Source organism: Leptonychotes weddellii, chromosome 10 (assembly GCF_054177405.1).
Source record: "Leptonychotes weddellii isolate Sample4059 chromosome 10, ASM5417740v2, whole genome shotgun sequence".
NCBI lineage: Eukaryota > Metazoa > Chordata > Mammalia > Carnivora > Phocidae > Leptonychotes > Leptonychotes weddellii.
The window spans coordinates 89,338,172-89,349,144 of record NC_138378.1 but is presented as its reverse complement, the minus strand read 5'-3'; positions in this window follow the sequence as shown (position 1 = coordinate 89,349,144).

Below are 10,973 nucleotides of genomic sequence, written 5' to 3'. Positions count from 1 at the left end.
GGGATATCGCTTAATTTGCTTCGGGTTTCAGTGTCTTCATCCTCCTTGCTGGGGGAGGGAAGGTGGATTTGGATGACCTGACACTTTTAGCTGAAAAATTCCAACATTTTTATGTCGGTGCAGGACTTTCCTAGCCTTCCTGGGTGTGCCCATGTTCTACGAGGCGCAGAAAAAAGAAACAGAAGAAATCCCATTGTAATAACTGTCTGTCTGAATAGCTCTTTATGGCGCCTTCTTGGTATTCTAAACCAGCCCTGCCCCATAGAAGTATAATGCGGGCCTGGGTGTCATCGTAGCATTTCTAGTAACCAATTTGGAAAAGTAGAAAGGGGCTCCTGGGTGGCTCTGTCGGTTAAACATCTGACTCTCGTTAAAAAAACAAAACAACAAAACATCTGACTCTCGGTCTCAGGGTCATGAGTTCAAGCCCCATGTTGGGCTCCTTGCTGAGTGTGGAGCCTACCTAAAAAAAAAAAAGTAAAAAGAAAGAGGTGAAATTAATTTTAATAATTATTATATTGGATTTAGGCCAATATCAAAAATATTATTTTAACATATAACCAATAGAAAATTATTGAGATTTATATTTATTTTTTGGTACTAAGTCTTTGCTATCTGGTGTGTATTTTATACTTAGAACACTGCTCAAATCAAACCAGCCACCCCTCAAGTTCTCAGTAGCCCCACATGGCTAGTGGCTACCATACTGGATAGTGCAGCTCTTAGCTCTAAGCTCTACCTATGAGGTAGGCATATTTCCCCTCTTTTACAGCTGGGAAAAGAGAGGTGCAGAGGGCCCACAGGTGTGCCCAGCAGAGCAGGGACAGACCCAGCCTTCTGTCTCCTCCTTAGCTGTTCCTCCCATGATGCCCACTCTCCTCCACAGCCCGTGGTGCAGTCCTGGCCTCTTGGGAGCTCACAGGCAGCCTGAGGGGACAAAACCAACTCAGTTCTAGTGCGATGACAAGCCGGAGAGTGCAGCGGGGTTCTGAGGAAGGAGGGGCCCCTGGAGGCTGGAGGAGACAGGTCAAGTTATTTCCCAGCAGCAGGATGGCCTGGGCTGTTGGTCTCTGGTGAGTAGGTCCCCCAGATGACAGATTCCCAGAGGCCTTCTCAAGGACCCACCTGCCAGGCTTCTGTGACCCTTGATGTTTATCTGTGCACAGCAGTTTGCGTTTCTGTGAGGCTTGGCCCCTCCACAAAGACCCACAATGCCCAGTAGAAAGAAGAGAAGACATCCATAAAAATAATGATGATAATATTAATATTTTACGATGATAATATGTGTACATTTATGATGTGATGATATGTTTATGTTATCATACAAGGGTAGCCACCTGGGTACTCTGTCCCCAGCATTCCTGGGAGGCAGGTTGAATACACATTATTCCCTGTTTCAGAGGACTTCTACTGTTCCCAGACCCTGTGCTGACCTTCAGGGGGACCGTCCCCATGGCAGGGTCCTGCTGTCCAGCCGGGGTCTACAGGCTGGTTTTCCCTCGGTGTGGCCAACCAAGAGATTATTTGATGTGATCTATGAATTTTGGTGATTTTTCTAATGAATACTTTATTACAACAAAAGCAACTACCTACCAAACATGAACTCTTAGCTCCAAAATGTAAGCCAGGAGACAGAGCAGGGTGTGGGTTAGCCAGGCAGAAAGAGTGCTGGTGAGCAGAGGAGGGGGCCTGGAATGGAAATACCGTGTGGGACCAGCCCTGCCGCTCACCACAGAGACCTTCCACGATGTCTCCATGAACGTGACAAAGATCCAGATAATCTAGCCAAACAGCATCTGTCAGTGAATTAGATCCTCAAAGTGCTTGTCTGGATTGATATAAAATTTTACAGCATGATCTTGAGCCTGGATAATAATATGTTTTCTGTCTTTAAAGTTGCTGTGAAGATCAAGTGTAATAATTTAAGTGAAAACCTGTAAATCCTAAGGCTATAAGTACATGTAGGTTGCTATTGTGCTTAATCAGCATTATTAATTCTCTTTTAACCCAGCTGCAGCTGATGTTAATCTTTGGAGCTTCTGAGAATATTCCCATCCAAAAGCCCTTGCAATCTTAAATTCTCTGGATAAAAATATGAATCTGCCCTTGGCCTAGAGCCCATCTTCTTGTTCTAAGATATATATATAGCATAGATATGTATCATATATATATCTATATCTCCACGTGACGCTGACAGGAGCTGGCTGGAGTTGGAACTCGGTGTAACCTCTCCCTCTTGGCTGCTCCTCTTTTTACAGTCAGGTGAGAAAGGTGTTCCTCACATTCTTTTAAAAACTTTATTTAGGGTGCCTGGGTGGCTCAGTCGGTTAAGCGACTGCCTTCGGCTCAGGTCATGATCCTGGAGTCCCGGGATCGAGTCCCGCATCGGGCTCCCTGCTCAGCAGGGGGGTCTGCTTCTCCCTCTGACCCTCCCCCCTCTCGTGCTCTCTCTCCCATTCTCTCTCTCAAATGAATAAATAAAATCTTTAAAAAAAAAAAACAAAACTTTTTTTTTTTTTAAAGATTTTATTTATTTGACAGAGAGAGACACAGCGAGAGAGGGAACACAAGCAGCGGGAGTGGGAGAGAGAGAAGCAGGCTTCCCGCTGAGCAGGGAGCCCGATGCGGGGCTCGATCCCAGGACCCCGGGATCATGACCCGAGCCGAAGGCAGACGCTTAACGACTGAGCCACCCAGGCGCCCCAAAAAACTTTATTTAAATTGAAGTATAGTTGACATATTAGTTTTAGGTGTATAACAGGGTGATTTGACAATTGCACACATTCTGCTCTGCTCACCATGGTTGATGTAGTCACCATCTGTCACCATATGAAGTTGTTACAATCTTGTCAACTATGTTCCCTATGTAGTACTTTTCATCCCCATGATTGATTTCTTCTATAACCGGAAGTTTGTACCTATTTTTCTGTATTGCTCCACATTTCTAGATGTGCTGCCTGAGCGAGCAACCCCACCCCTTTTGAAGTCAGGTGTTGAAGACAGTTCCTGCGGGGCTGCCCTGCTTCTCGCCCCAGGACCTGGAGATCGAGGATAGGTAGGGGCTGGGGCAGGGCTCTGGCCCTTGAATGAAGAGGGATCGAGTGAGTGAATTGAGGGCAAGGGCCTGGGGCCTCCTTGGCTTTTCTCCCTGCCCCCCGCCCCCCCACAGGGGTGTCAGGCCGCTAACTGTAGTGGGCAGAGGTGTTCACTAGATGGGTTGCCCAGGGAGATGGAATGTGGAGCTGACAGTGGCCGTCATTATTATTACTTTCTTGGGACCTGCTTGTCATGATGTTGCTCGCCTATTTCCCAGTAGGGATGAACACCAAATATTGAAAATAAAATGGAAGCTCTGGCCAGCCCACACACCTGATGATTTCCTGATGAACACGTCCTGAGCTCAGGGCCAGGCAGTTGGCCCTGTTAAGAGCAGTAATCAAGAGGGAGTCTCCCCTCTTTTCTTGAGAGGGTAAGGAGAGTCTGGTGTCCCTTGGTGCGTGGGCTGAGGATGTGGAGAGATGGATAAAGGCTCTCTTTGCTCTTCTCTCTGATGCTTGGAAGCTTTGCCTCCTCTGGTCCTGCCCTGAATCCAAATGGGCAACCATGGGAGTCATACCTTCCATCATTCATTCATAAATACCACCAAGCATGTACATTGGTGGAAAGGTACCCTGGCATATCAGGTTCTCACTCAAAACCCCCTCCTCTATTTTTAAAAATCAAGTTTATTGGGGCACCTGGGTGGGCTCAGTTGGTAAGCGTCTGCCTTCCGCTCAGGTCATGATCCAGATTATGAAAACCTGGACACAACAAAGGAATAGTTCAGTAGAATGTCGAATAGCTCTGGGGACACCTGGATGGCTCAGTCAGTTGAGCGTCTGCCTTCGGCTCAGGTCATGATCACAGGGTCTTGGGATCGAGCCCCGCTTCGGGTTCCCTGCTCGGCGGGAAGGCTGCTTCTCCCTCTCCCACTCTCCCTGCTTGTGTTCCCTCTCTCACTGTGTCTCTCTCTGTCAGATAAATAAATAAAATCTTAAAAAAAAAAAAATCAAGTTTGTTGAGGTGTACTTTGCATACAATAAAATGCACCCATTTTTTTTTTTTTTTAAGTAGTCTCCACTCTGGGTGTGGAGCCCAGTGCGAGGCTCAAACTCATGACCCTGAGATCAAGACCTGAGCTGAGATCAAGAGTCAGATGCTTAACCGACTGAGCCACCCAGGTGCCCCTGAAATGCACCCATTTTAAGTAGTATGATAAATTTTGACAAATGTAAATGCCAGTGTAAACATCAGAGCAAATTCCCATCACACCCAATAATTCTGTCTTCCGCCTTTGTGGTCAATCTCTCTCAGTCCTGCTTTCTGTCACCACCGTTTTGCCTTTTCTAGGATTTCACATAAATTACACCGGGCGGCTCTTTGTGCGCCCGAGCTGGTTGCTGGCAGAGGTGGGAGTGCTGCCGTGCACCCCTGCAGCAGGGGGGAGGCTGGCTGGCGCTGTCTGCTCAGCTTCCTGCCGGAGGCCCCTGGTCCTCGCAGGCTGGCCCGCAGCGCCATGACGGTGTTTTAACACGGGCGCCGGTGTGTTACCCTTGACTGAAGCATGATTGTTCTCGAAGCCTAGCTGGGCAGTGCCCTTCCACAGATGAGGCAGGAATCTGGTGACTGAAGGGCTGACGTTTGGAATTTACCCTCTCGGAGAAGTGCTGGGGGGATGTCTGGCACGTCTGAACGGCTCCCACCACTTGCATGGACAGAGCGCCAGGAGAACTGAAGGGCAGCGTCCCTCCTCCCCGGCTACCACGGGTGTGCGGACACAGAGGATGTCTCCTACCTGGTGTTGGGCAGATCCCAGGAACTTGCCATCCGTCTTCCCTGCATTAACCTGTGCGGGCCTCTGTCAACTTCCTGGAGGAAAAAAAACTGCTTAGAAATGTTGAGATACTTAAATATCATTTAGACTACTTTGACTTCTTTATCATAAACATGTACTTGGTTTATCAAAAGGATTCCAATAAAATATTTTAAAGCAAAAAAAAATTACATCAAGCAGTGTACATGCTTTTGTGTCTGTCACTCAATCTGTTTGTGAGATTCTTCTGTGTTGCTGGATCAGTACTATTTTTCTTTTTGTTGCTGAATAATATTCCACGGTATGGGTATACCACAGGTTTTAGAATTGCTCTCTTATTTTTGACTTTGCAAGAGATGGCCTTTGTAGTTGCCCCCTCAGGGCCACTGGAGGCCTGTGTATGTACTGGATCTTTCTCTCCCACCTCTTCCTGCTAACCTGAGCCCTTTCTCCCTATACTTGCCCCTCCTTTGCCTCATGTCTGCTGCAGGGCAAGCCATTCTTCTGGTTGTTTCAGGTTATGTTAAAAATAATCATTTATTGCACAAGTAATATAAAGTAACAGCAAGAGATGCCAAATAAAAAACTAAAAAAAAAAAAAATGTGTGCACTCCTGACAGCCCACCAAATTAAGATTTTCACCTGATTTTAGCAGACTACCAACTCCTCACCACATGCTTCTTCAAAAGGCTACCCTTTTTGCCAGAATGCATATTTTACTTTATTTCTTTTCTTATGTAGACACTCTGACATATTTGTGGATGTATCACATTTCTTTTTTAGGTACTTATTTTAAACTGTAAAAACATTTAAAAATAATATATGAATATGGCAAAACCAGATTCAAAAGTACAGAAGAAATGTCGGATGAGAAGAAGTCTTTCTCCCCAGGTTGTCCTCATTTCCCAGGGCAGCCACTGGGAAGGCTGGGGCGAATCTCCCCCCACACTGACAATGTCCGAAATGCACCCAAATAAAACCAGGCCTCCACGTTCTTGCCTTACCACAGTGATCTGTCTGTGAGAAACACAAACGTGGCCTTGCATCTGAAAACTGCGCAGGTCTTTACTGAAGGTCTCTTGAGAGCGGTGGGGAGAGAGGTACACGGCACACACACGTGTCAGGCAGGATTCTTGGTTGTGAGCAAGAGAAACAAACCACTGTTTTCTGTGGGACAACAGTAGGCGCTCACGTAATCTCTGCCTGGCTCATGGCGAGGCCAATGCCCAGAAGCATGTCAGGGAGCTGGTCTGGTTAAAACAGCCCGACCACGACCTGGGGTGCGGGTGGCCACAGTTCGTGACACCACAGCGCCCCCTCTGGCCGCAGCTTGCCAGCCGCCTGGGCCAAGGCTACCGCCGCGCCGGGGAAGGCATGCGCTGCCCCGGAGGCCGCCTGGCTCCTGAGCGGGGTTTCCAGAGGGCATCGTGTCACTGCTTTGGGATTCGAACGCTGGGTGAGCGCATCTGATCGGCGGAGCCGTGTGTCCATGCTCCGTCTGCAAAATGAACTGGGAAAGAGAGCCCCTGGCATCGGCAGCTTCCGTCGGAGGCGAATTCTACCTTCCAAAGAGGGGGTTCCCTTAACATAGAGGTTCAGATCCTGGATGGCCCAAAGGAAGGAGAACTGCTTCTACAATACTACCCTGCACAACTCCCTAAAAATGTCTTCTTTTTTTTTTTTTTTAAAGATTTTATTTATTTATTTGACAGAGAGAGACACAGCGAGAGAGGGAACACAAGCAGGGGGACTGGGAGAGGGAGAAGAAGGCTTCCCATTTATCAGGGAGCCTGATGCGGGGCTCGATCCCAGCACCCTGGGATCATGACCTGAGCCGAAGGCAGGCGCCCAACGACTGAGCCACCCAGGCGCCCCTCTAAAAATGTCTTCTTTCATCTGTGCCCCAAAGTCTCTCTCTCTCTTCCGGATTCCATCTCCTTAACTCCATCCTGCTCATCCTTCTCCTACCGCCTGAGGAGCTCCCTTCTTCCGCCTTAGGGGGTGATGGGAAACTCTGAACGCTTATACTTCAATAATTTTATGCCGGCCACATATTCATGTGAGAGGGACCAAAATATGTGTGCATTTTTTATACAAGTGATGTCATTCTCTGCACAATGTTTGGCACCTGCCTTTCTAAAGCATAGCTCAGAGATTATTTCATTGTAATACAACTAGAGAGCTGCCGTATGCGTTTTGTTGGGTGACGAGTGAACGAACTATGATTTACTTAATATATTGCTCTTTTTAAAAAGATTTTATTTATTTATTTATTTGTCAGAGAGAGAGAGAGAGAGAGCACAAGCAGGGGGAGGGGAAGAGGGAGAAGCAGACACCCCGCTGAGCAGGGAGCCCGATGTGGGGCTCAATCCCAGGACCCTGGGATAATGACCTGAGCTGAAGACAGACGCTTAACTGACTGAGCCACCCAGGTGTCCCTTAATATGTCAATCTTGATGAACATTAAGTCATCTGTCCTTAGGAATTCAAGCAGTGTTGCATCCTTGTGCTTGCATATTACCCCACTGTGTAAGCAGGGACGTGGCTGGGTCCAGCTGGGAAGGAATGCTAGCCCTTCATACTCCTGGGGCATGAAGTTACGGGGGGCTGGGTTGGGGCATGAAGTTACAGGGGGCTGGGTTGACCCCTGGGGGGCTGCTGCCAGTGAGGTCTCCATATGCCTGTGGGTGGGTGTAGGCACCTGAGGGAGGCTTGGCAGGAAATCCACAGTGAGAAATGTCACAACCCAAACAGTAGCTGGATCCGCAGAGTGCCACATTTCTTATTCGACTATGACCAGCCCCGTTGTCTGGAGCTCGAAGACTGGACGAAAGCCTCAGAAATGATTGTTACATTAGACGAAGTGCCTGGGACTTGTTTGGCAACTTGGCCCAATATCTTTTGGACATTTTTATGGCCACGGAGCGACTCAAAGCTTCATTTTCAGGGATAGATTTGCAGGCTGATCCTTCACCGTCGGACCGGAATGAAGATTTTTGGTTCCCTGTCCCCTTGAGTTCACTCTTTCTTCTGGATGCAGCAACCGCATTTCCTTCCACGTGTCCAAGGTCAGGGGCGTTCTGGGGGAAGCGGCCCTCACGAGCTGGTGTGAGGGCAAGTGACTCTCTCTGGACTTTGACTCCCGCGTGGAGGGAGGCGAGAGCCGGAGAAACGTGGCTGGTGCAGACTCGGGCCAGAGGCACGCCGGCCAGTGCCCGGCCCCTGCTTGCTCTTCCAGTCCCCGTAGCTGCCCTTTCTCCCGCCTTTCTGACTTTGGTTTCTGCTCTTCCATTCTGTGATCCCACCTCCTCCTCATTGCCTTTTTATGTTTGCCACTGTTGGTTCTATTGCCAGAAACCAGCAAGCCTGGACTTGACCTCTGGCTTCCACAGCGAGGCTGCGACAGTCATCACAGGGACCCCTGACCCCAGTCCTCCGAGTCTGTGATTGCCCAGTTTCCCTTGCTTTGGTCCAGCAGTCCCCGCACTCTGTGTCTGCCGTCTGCCCAGGCCCTCCACCGTCGCCACTCCCTCTTGCCTGCAGCGGGCCCGCTGGGCCCTCCGCTACCACCCTCCCTCCGGCACCCAACCTGGGAGCTGCGGCCAGAGCCAGCCTCGGCCTTTCTGCTGCATCACCTCCTGCCTGAACCCGCCTTTGCTCTCCCTCCGGAGCCTCAGTGCGTCACCCAGATTAGATGCTGGAACCCTCTGACCAAGAGATTGGAGGCTCTCCGCTGGTCACCCTGAGGGCAGGTAGGCGGGTCCTGGTGTGGTGAGGCTGGGCGGGGAGTGGATGGGCACGGCTAAGCGGCAAGGTAGAGGGAGGGTGAGTCACTGGGAGACGGAGCAGGAGCCCCTAAAGAAGGAAAGGAGTCACAGATGTGGGCCTGAAGGTTCAACTGGTGAATTCTGAGCTTCTGTGGTTTGAGGGTACTAGAAAGTTCTCCCTCCTTAGCACTAACTCTTTTATCAGCCTGGGTTAATACAGGATCTTTGGATTCCTTGTGAAATGAAAATAGTGAAATCGTGAACCCATGAAAATCTGGACATTTGGGTTTGTTTATCATTAAGTCCCAGCAAAGAACAAGCACAAGAGGATTAGGCACAGATGTTTTAAGAAGAAAGGAAAACAAATCAGAAAATCTGCATTTGAGATCCAGCTCCCCACTTATGACTGAGCAGCCTACACAGCGTATTTGAGCTTTCTGGACACCAGTCTTCTCATCCATAACGAGGGTGTGATAATTACCCGTGTCCTCTATCTTATAGGATGCCTCGGGGGAGGGGGCAGGGAATCAAATGCTATGGGAGCTTTGAGCCGCTTAAAGCAGGAGATGGAGATTAGTCTTTGCTGCTACTTTCCTCCTGGGAGGAGACACAAGCCCTCTGTCACCTGGCAGGCAGGTTTTTCTGGGTGGGCCTGTTCAGACAGGGTCGAGAAAGAACTGGGGTTTGGATTCAGACTGGGAGCCTGAGACGAGACCCCAGGATAAAAGCCACAGGGCCGGTTCTTTGTGGGGTTCTGTCTGATGCTTCCCAGCCTCTCTCTGTTTTTCTCAGCTTCCAAGTTTAAGTTCATTCTGAAGCTGAAAAGCTGTGAATGGACCCCGAGGTTCAAAAGGGGGATGCCCACAATGCTCAGATTAGAAGCACCTAGAAAGGCCCCCTCTGCTCCCATTTTATGTGCACCTCAGATGAACACTTGCCCGCCTGCTGTCTGCCCTTTTTGGGACAATGATGGTGGCAGAGTGCCCATGCAAGATCTGGGAGGGCTCAGGGAGCGCCAGGGCTTGAAACAGGAAAGACTTGGTGGCTTCAAGGAGTACAAGGCGGGGATGGGCTGGAGAAACGTGAGCCAGGGGAGGAGGGGTGATGAGGTGGGAGAGGCCAGCAGGGGTCCTGGGATGAAGAACTTGAAGCCAGTTTGGGGGGTGAGGCTTGGATACACTCTGGCAGCCACCAACTCTTCTTTGGGTTTTGAGGTCTCTCCAGCTCTGTCGGGAGAATGGGTCAAAGCCGGTAAAGGGAGCTACGGCTGCGCCGGTGACCTGGAAACAGAGCTGGGAGGAGAGATAGCCCCTCACTCACCTCCTCATTCCCAAAGAGCCCCCACTTGTGTCTCCACGGAAATGAGGCATTGGGCCTGAACACAGGCACTTGGGGTTTCCATTCCCACGCATTTGTGGTTATTGTGTAGATAGAGTAAAGACCCAGTAAACTTGCCAAGAGCGAGCATCTCTGCAACACCCCGCTGGTGGGAAAGTAGGTCGCAGGGGAACAGGTGAAACGAGGTAGCCTCCGCAGAGAACTGCTTGTCCTCCGGGACACTCATGGGACCGAAACGGGCTGAGATGTCCTATTTAACGAGAAATCCGGTCGTCGGCTTTGGAAATCCACTCCGCTGCTGGTGGGTCCCAAGCAGAGCCTCGCTCTGAGCTGCTGCAGCAGGTCCCAGTGCGGGCCGGCAGCCAGCTGGGCCTTGGGCCCCCCCCTCGCAGTTGGCCAGCCAGGTAGTGTCTTGGGCTCTGGAATGGCTGTGGGGCCTGAGGAGTGCCTGGGGTGTTGACTGGGGTGGGGGCAGCGGCTGCCGGCTGTCTGGTCAGGAGGAGTTCATGCTTCCCAGGCTTTCGTGACTTTCTCTCCTCCTTCCCCAGGAAGGCCCCCACGGACAGCAGTTTTTTTTAACAAATGGCTAATGCATTAAAAAAAAAAAAATTGATCCCTGGGGCGCCTGGGTGGCTCAGCTGGCTAAGCATCTGCCTTTGGCTCAGGTCAGGATCCCAGGGTCCCGGGATCGAGCCCCACATCAGGCTCCCGGCTCGGCGGGGAGCCTGCTTCTCCCTCTGACCCTCTCTCCTCTCATGCTGTTTCTCTCTCTCTCTCTCAAATAAATAAGTAAAAATCTTAAAAAAAAAAAATCCATCCCTACCCTCCAGGAATTTGCAATCTAGCAATCGTTCTAAGGAGAGAAAAATATTAGCCTTTCTTATTAAGATAAAGTGAGATTTAAAAAATTCAATACTTTTTTTTTTTTTAAAGATTTTATTTATTTGACAGAGAGAGACACAGCGAGAGAGGAAACACAAGCAGGGGGAGTGGGAGAGGGAGAAGCAGGCTTCCCG